Genomic DNA, 8,564 nt, shown 5'->3' on the forward strand with positions numbered 1-8,564 from the left:
ACCCTGCCTTGGCTAGCCTGCTGGATGAGGAGAGCCCAGGGCCTGGCTACCCGCTGTCCCAGCCAACAGTCTGCCAACTGCCCTGCAGGTAAGTGAGCCGAGGAACGGAGAGAGCCAAGAAAAAGAAGGTGTTCCACAATGTTAAGGTCTGTACGAGGTTCCCTAGGCAGCAAGTAAAGCCAAATAGACCACTGAGGGCTGCCTGGAGGAAGCAAGACTCAATCGAGCATAGAATGTGGAGAAGCAGGTACACAGCCAGCGGGTACATGAGGGCTGGGGGGCGTGGGAGGACAGGCTGGAACCTGGAGGTGACGGCAGTAATGGGGATAAGGCTGATAATGGTATAAAACCAGCTTGAAGGGGCCTTGAATCTCAGGGTGGGGAGCCATGGTGGGCAATGTACCCAAGCAGGGCTGGTCCTCAGAGGGGGAGGAGGCACAGTGTCTGGAACAGGGAGGCAGCAAGGAAGCTGGGAAGTTACTCCCAATTTTGCTTCTCAAACCTGCCCCTCTGGCTCTCTTTCCCAGCGCCTCCACCCTCCCCACAGCTTGGGCCAATAACCCTGGGTCTTCCTCCCCATCGTGCAGCATGCAAAGATGGCAGATGTATTCACACAGCCCACCCCGATGTTCTCCAGACTGAAGAGCATCATTTTGAAATAACAAAACTAGCAGCCAGATTTTTCAAGAAAAGATGATAACAGCCACAATCCAATGCTGCTGTATTTACATTTTAAGATGCTACAGCCAGGCCAGCCCACACCAAAAATGCCCCCCGCTCCCCACCAGCACCCTCCCTGCTAGCAGTTTCATGAAATTTTTGGTTTCACAAACTTGGCTTGTAAATACCTATGTTTGCATTCTATTTGCTGCCATTCAGCCTTGATATTTTAATGGTCTGAAATGAGTTTCCTGGAGCAGAATGTCAATGTGCAGTATTGGGCCTGTAAAGAGAGAATCATTGAGGGCCAGCTCCAGTGGCCTGGTAGTTAAGTTCAGCATGCTCCACTTCAGGGATCCTGGTCTAGTTCCTGGGTGTGGACCTACCCACCACTTGTCGGTGGCCATGCTGTGGCGGCATCCCACATATAAAATAGAGGAAGATTGGCACAGATGTTAGCTCAGGACGAATCTTCCTCAGCAAAAAAAGAAAAGAAATAATCGTTCAAACAACCACAGCTCTTCACTTTTGTCCAGGAGCTGGTTGCATTGTGAGTTGGTGGGGTGGGCAGGCTCCCCTCTCCTGGACAAGCCTGCCCGGCCCACTAGTGCACTCCCTGAGGGCAAGGCCCCTTTTGGCTCACCCTTGTGTCCCCCACAATGCCCAAGCCAGACGTGGCATAGCATCATACTTCCACACAAAGGGGTGAGTAAATAAACGAGAGGAGCTGGGATGCTGGCCATTCGCTGCATCACCTCCAGGAACCGTCTGAGCCCACGGGGCGGGGGGAAGAGGGGAGGGAGGGGAGGGACAGGTCACCAGGACGGTCGTGGTCTCCCAGGGATTCAGGGAGCCGGCCTGTCCACAGAGCTCCAAAGGCCACCGTCGCCGGTGATTTTCTGTTTGGCCGGGCAGACCGCTAATTGCTCAGGTTCCTGCAGAGTGCTGGCCTAAGCAGGGCAGCAGAAATGGCGCCGTGATTAATATTTATACAAGCCAGGCTGCTGGGGCCTTTTCTGCAAACTGCTCAAATGACATTAACTGCCACGGTAACCGGCCCTTGGAGGGGCTGCCTTCAGGGTTTGCAGAGCATTTTCCAATCCAGCCTGATCCTCTGGGCAGGCGCTCAGGAGTCGACCCCTCTCGGCCAACCTCCGCCCGCCCCTCGCGCTCCCCTGCCCCATGCCACCTGTCTGGGCTGGGCTCGTAGACTCGTGGGATAAACAGGGCAGGGCCCCTATTCCCTGTCTTGAGTGGGGAGTTGGGGGGGGGTGGGGTGCAAATGATCCAGCTGAAGACAAAAGGGTGTAGGTGTGACAGTGGGAAGGCTGGGAGTAGGGAGTATGGAGGGAGTGCAGCCAGAGGAAGACCTCCCAACCAGGCTGGCACCCCAGGGCAGAGACGACGTCTCCATGTTTTAGAAAAGAAAACTGAAGCTCGTGTCCTCGCTCATTCAGTAATCTGATCGAGCACCTGCTGTGTGCCAGGCACTGTTCTAGAGCCTGGGGGTGCAGACGTGAACAAAACAAAGTGTATCTGTCACCCTCTGATGACAATGTAGACAAGAAGCCAAGAAAGAAATAGTTAAACAACGTGATATCTGCGACATAAGAAGAAATGTATAATAGTGTCCATTGCTAACAATACTGTATCATATACTTAAAATTTGCTAACAGGGTACATCTTATGTTAAGTGTTCTTACAACAACAACAACAAGAATAGTAGTAGTAATGATAGTAAGAAAAGGATGGAGGAAACTTTGGGAGGCGTGGATTTGTCTGTGGCCCTCATGCTGGTGATGGTTTCACAGGTACATTCGTATCCCCAAACTCACTGAGTTGTATACATTACATACGTACTGCTTTTTACATGTCAATCATACCTCTATAAAGTGATTTTAAAAAAAAGAAAAAGAAGTACACATTTGGTCTCTGCCCCCGGTCTCTCACGCAGGGCTCCTGAGACGCTTGGAATTTCCTGGGCGACAGGAGCATCCTTTGTTCTAATGAGTGACTCTTCTCGGGCTCCCAGGTGGCTTCTGGATGGGAGCCCGTCACTGGAAAGACCAAGCCGTGATTAGAAGCATGGAACTTTCAGCCCCGCCCCATCCTCCAGGTGGGCGAGAGGGGCTGGAGACTGAGCAAGTGTTCAGTTAACCTACGTGACGAAGGCTCCATAAAAGTCCCTAAACCACAGGGTCCGGAGAACTTCCAGGTTGGTGAACACACACATCCACCTGCCAGGAGGGTGGCGCCCCCCCAGACTCGACGGGGACGCAAGCTTCTGAACTCGGGGCCCTGTCAGACCCCGCCCTGCTCTCCCCTTCATCTGGCTGTTAATCCGTAGCCTTCAGGATTTCCTTTATAATCAACTGACAAACGTACGTCAAGTGTTCCCCTGAGTTCTGCGAACCGTTCTAGCAAATCATGGAATCGTTGCCTTGTCCCCTGGTCTCTGAGGGCCCCAGGCATTGCCCCACGGAGTCCCACCGCCTAGGACCTGACCCTGGTATTGGCCTGTGTGACTGGCATCCCTTTGGGTCCTGCCCCCAAAGAATGAGAACGTACCAGATGGGCTCCCTCGGTTTTTTCTGTAGTAGTCGAGTCGGGGGGCAGCCCCTATACCGTCCCGTGTAAGTTTCGTTGCTTTGGGGAGGCAAACGTCACCAACACACGCCCAGCACTGTGTAGTGTATGGACTTCTCTGACGTACGCTTTCTAATTTGATCTGAGAATTTGGTCCCCTGCGGTGCTCTGCCCAGATCCCCTCCGAGGGCTTTCAGGTTTTCACTTGCTCCGCCCCACCTACCATATATTTTTGCCTCCAACTGTGACCCCTGCAAACAGCCCGCAGGCCACAGGAGCAGCAGCTCTGCCCACGTGGAAGGAGCAGCCAGAAACACGCGGGGTCGCTCCCCTCCCCACCCTGGGCCTTAGCCGGTGACTGGTGCTGCTTTGCCCGGTGGGCCGAGGCTCACATTCCAGAGCCCCCCGCAGCGTTGGGCTGACGCTGCCCTCTGCCAGACTTTGCCAGACACGGCCGCCCTTGCTTTGCTCCCTGCCTGTCCCTGTCCTGCCCCCCTAACTTCCCCTGCTATCCCCAGAACCACTTCCCTTATAAATCGCTCACACATGAACCTTGTCTCGGGTCTGTTTCTGGGGAGCACATCTAGAGCAGTCGCCCTCACTGTCCTGAGAACTAGGTTCTTTCATCTCCATTTTATAGATGGAGAAGCTGAAGCTCAGAGAGGTTAGGTGACTTGTCCAATGGCACACAGCCAGTGAGTGACAAGGGGGTTTCAAACTCAGTTCTTCTACACCCCACAACCTAAGCTTCCCCCTCCTCCATTCATTGATTAGATGCCCAAGGTTGCCACCAGCAATCTGTCTTCATAAGCTAGACTTTAGTGTGCTCTCTCCCATCAGTCACACCATGGTGGGTGCTGCTTTGGGTCTGCCTGGCGCTGGCTGACCCCCAGCCTCATGTTCAGGGTCAGTGCCTCAGGGAGCTGCCTGCAGCCCGCAGTCATCACGGAACACTGCCATCAGCATCCCCAGTTCGAGTTTCATCCCCCCCTCACTTTAACCTTGTCCGTCATTTTTCTTGCTTTGTGTGTCAGTAGTGGAGATCCCAGAATGGAAGCCGTCATCTGTCCATCTCTGATAGCCCTGAGAAGGATCAAGATGGTGCGGGAATTACAGGCCCGCTTGCCATAGGGTCTGAGCACAGTTGTGACTGCTTCCCAGCCAACAGATGCTCAACACAAACGTCAGCATTGAAAGCTCATCCGTAGCTGTGTCTTACAGATACAAACGAATGTTCAGTGAGCATGCATTCTGTCGCACTGTTCCCTGCGATTAATTAGCCACGGACTCGACATATGTCAGGTGCACGTATTATTTCTAAAAACCACAAACCAGGTATGATAAATTATCACTATAGCTGTGGACTTGTTAATTTTACTACACTCTTTTGTTATGTTCGTGTAGGGAAGTCACGAGGATTATAAATTCAATTTGAGTGAAGTTTAAAACCATATCTTTTATGACAAAAGGCCTTTAACTTAAGGTGGCCGAAGCACTTGATATGAAATATTTGCCGTAAGGAGAATTATGAGTTTTCTTTTTCTCATATTAAAAGTTACTTAATAAAGATTTCTTGCCTTTAACTTGAAAAAGACAAGAAACTCTTTTTTTTTTTTAAACTTTTTGCACAAATGCTTAGAATTGACTTCTTTTTTTTTTTTTTTTAAAGATTTTATTTTTTTCTTTTTCTCCCCAAAGCCCCCCGGTACATAGTTGTATATTCTTCATTGTGGGTCCTTCTAGTTGTGGCATGTGGGACGCTGCCTCAGCATGGTTTGATGAGCAGTGCCATGTCCGCGCCCAGGATTCGAACCAACGAAACACTGGGCCGCCTGCAGCGGAGCGCGCGAACTTAACCACTCGGCCACGGGGCCAGCCCTGACAAGAAACTCTTTACAAAGCCACTTAGACAGATTTCCTTATGTGCATTTAAGACTTCCCGTGTGCTTAGGGTTTTTTTGTTTCAAGTGGGAGAGAGGAGAGGCGGCCAGGAGCCTATTTTGTGAATATGGAAATGAAAATGCAGCGTGATGGATCCCAGGTCAGCTGTGGGCACGTGAGTATGTGAGGACCCCGTGTTAATTCCAGCGGGGGCATCAGGCGAAGCCAGGTCAGAGGTGGAATAGCTGGTGGGCCACTTGGATGCACGGTAGTGACAGCCAGGCTCTTGCACCCCTTGGCCTGGAGGAGCGAGGGGAGGGGAGTCCTGTTGAGTTGGGGCTGCCTTCAGAGGAGCCGTTGGAAAGAGCCACGACTACCTCTGCCGCCTCCCCAACCTTCGGTCCCCTCCTACAGGAAGGAGTGTGTATGTCTGTGCCTGTGCTGACCCGTGTTAACTCTCACTTTTCAAGTCTCTGGAAACCCATTCAAAATCCTGCCTTGCTCAGAAAACTCCAGGTGTCCAATTAAACTGTTTAATTTTTTAAAGCATCTTCCGCTCATACCCAGGTGGTTTTTGTTTGGTTTTTTTTTTGGTGAGGAAGATTGGCCCTGAGCTAACATCAGTTGCCTATCCTCCTCTTTTTGCTTGAGGAAGATTGTCACTGAGCCAACATCTGTGGTAGTCTTCCTCTATTTTATATGTGGGACGTCACCATAGCATGGCTCAATGAGTGGTGTGTAGGTACACACCCAGGATCTGAACCCGTGAACCCCAGGACGCCAGAGCGGAGCAGGCAAACTTAACCACTACACCCTGGCCCACCCCTCCTGTGTGTTTAATTTATTCCCAAAAATTGCCCCCAGAGGGCAGCACGGCTTGAGGGCCCAAAGTCAGCTGGAAAACACAGCAAGCCAGGACCAGCAGGGGGCAGTATAATGTCAGGAATGTGAACAGGCCAAGGTGGCCCGCCGGTCACCGTGGGTTCCAGGCCCATCTCCGCCGTTTCCTGGGTAGGACCTGTGTGACCAGCACCGACTGCAGGAAGCTCCGGCAGAAGATCTGGGACGGCATCTTTCAGTAGATGATGTTCCCACCCAGGGAGCAGCCCTAAACCATGGGGGAAATCCATCAAACGCCCTTGTGTGTGCCCAGACCCCGCCCCATGAAACAAACATCAAGTCGACACTAAAGCTGGGTCCAAACTGGTGGGTGCTGGCCAAACCCAGCCCGCAAACCTCTTCTGATGGGCCTGGTCGTGGCTCTGTTTGTCTGAATGAAGTTCTTTATTGAAGCATGACATAGACAGGAAAACGCGCGTAGCACATGCCTACAGTTCCATGAATTTTCACAAAGTCATCACCCCCATAAATCACGGACTCAGGTCGACAAACCAAACGTTTTCGCTCATCTAGTAACCTCTTCAGCCTGCACAATCTTGTAAATTTCGTTTTAATTAGTTGCCAACAACAACAGCAATAGAAAATCTGGATTTCTGACCCAAGGGGAAGGGCCACACACAGTGGCTGCCTGCCCACGGCGCTGGGAGAGCTGGGGCTGGCCGCTCTCTAAAGGAAGTGTGCCCTTATCAGTTCATGACAGGCCGGGAGAAAGGGCTCCCTGCCCTGGGCCCCACGCTTTAAAGGGTCCCTCCCTGTCCTCTTCTGCATGCCCCTTCCTGTAGGGCAAGGAGGCCAAGAGGCCAGGAGGACGTGTCCATCTGGATCCTCTGTTCCCCCTTCCAGACTGCACTTCAGTGCTCGGGACCCCAGAACTCTGTGCCTTCCTCTGGGCCTAGGCGGTTCGTACATCTGCTTGCTGACAGCCGTGGGTGTCTGCACCCTTAGGCCCCAGGGCAGTACCAAGAACAGCTGTTTGCAAGACACGGAGAGGGGCATTTGATGGAGCTCAGACGTGCGGGCTCTTTGGGGCAGAAGAGGGGGGCAGGCCCCAGGCCGGAGCTTACTCTCCCTGGGGAACCCATTCCAGCCCAGAACCCCACAGAGTCTGTATTCATCAGGGTTCTCTAGAGAAACGGAACCAAGAGGCTATAGATAGGTGGAAAAGAAAGACTTATCTTCAGGAATGGGTTCATGCTGTTGTGGGGCCCGGGTAAATCTACAGGGCAGGCCAGCAGGCTGGAAGTTCAGGTAAGAGTTGATGTTGTGTCCTTAAATTCAAATTCCATGGGGCAGCAGGCTGGAAACTCAGGCAGGGTTTCTAGGCTCCCGTCTGGAGGATTCCTTCCTCTTCTGGGAAGAGCCTACCTTAGTCTTTTTTTCTTATAGCCTTCAGCTGATTAGTCGAGGCCCACCCACGTTATAGAGGACAATGTGCTTTACTCAAAGTCCACTGACTTGAATGTCAGTCCCATCTACAAAATACCTTCACAGCAGCATCAAGACTGGCGTTTGACTGGGCCACCATAGCCTAGCAAGTCGATGCATGAAATTAACCATGATCGAGTCCAGGAAGTTTACAGGCAAATCCAGCCTTCCAGGTTGTTGTAAAGGTATAGTTGTCAAAATAGAAAAATAACGTATTTTTTTCTCAATAATTCATTAGCTGTTACATGACTTTGACACATTCGGACACACTGTATGTGGTCCTCTGTTGGTACAATTGCCCTGGCCCGGCACGTGTTAGCAGCCGCCCTGCTATCACTCCAGACTGTCCAGATTGTCCTGCAGCAGCCGCTTTCAACCCCGCCTTTCTTGCCCGGCCCCTGTAGGCACTGGGTTTGCAGCTCTGGATTTAAAAACACCAGTTTGGAGAGGGGTAGTGAACCCCGTGCCCAGATAGCCGTTCACGATTATTCTTAACAGTCACGTAGATAAGTAATGTGTTATCAGACTCCCACTAGGCTTCTTACAGATAACGTCTCTGATGCTTGGGTCACCATGGTAACGGATGCTTAAGTTGTTTTCCAGGAACTGATGGTGGACCCCTCGTCCAGTCCAGGCCAGTTGAGACCACCCACCTATCAACTGGGCCTGCGAGAATGATAGGTGACCTTTGACCTCGAGGTGAAAATTCTACCTTCAGGTCACACTAATGCCACCATTCTGTGAACGTGAGTCCCGTGAAGAGCTGGGAAGCTCGACTGCGTTTGCACAGAACATCGATTGCCTCCCTCTCCTCACCTCGGTCATCTGTCCTCACACTTCAGACCACCCTGCCCCCTCTCCCATAAACATCCCTCATCCTTATTTTTGAGGAGGTGGATCTGAGACTTGTTCTCTTGTCTCCTTGCTTGGCTGCCTTGTGAAGAAATCCTTTCTCTGCTGTGAAACTCAGCGTCTCGGTGATTGGCATACTGTGCGGCAGGCAGGACGAGCCTGGGTCAGCGCATGAGGGGCGGGTGGACCCAGCAGCCTGCACATTGCTGTCCGACTGGCTGTAGCCCTGCAAAGATGTACCATCTTCCCTAAAAGCCCCA

The sequence above is a fragment of the Equus caballus genome, chromosome 24 (assembly GCF_041296265.1).
Source record: "Equus caballus isolate H_3958 breed thoroughbred chromosome 24, TB-T2T, whole genome shotgun sequence".
NCBI lineage: Eukaryota > Metazoa > Chordata > Mammalia > Perissodactyla > Equidae > Equus > Equus caballus.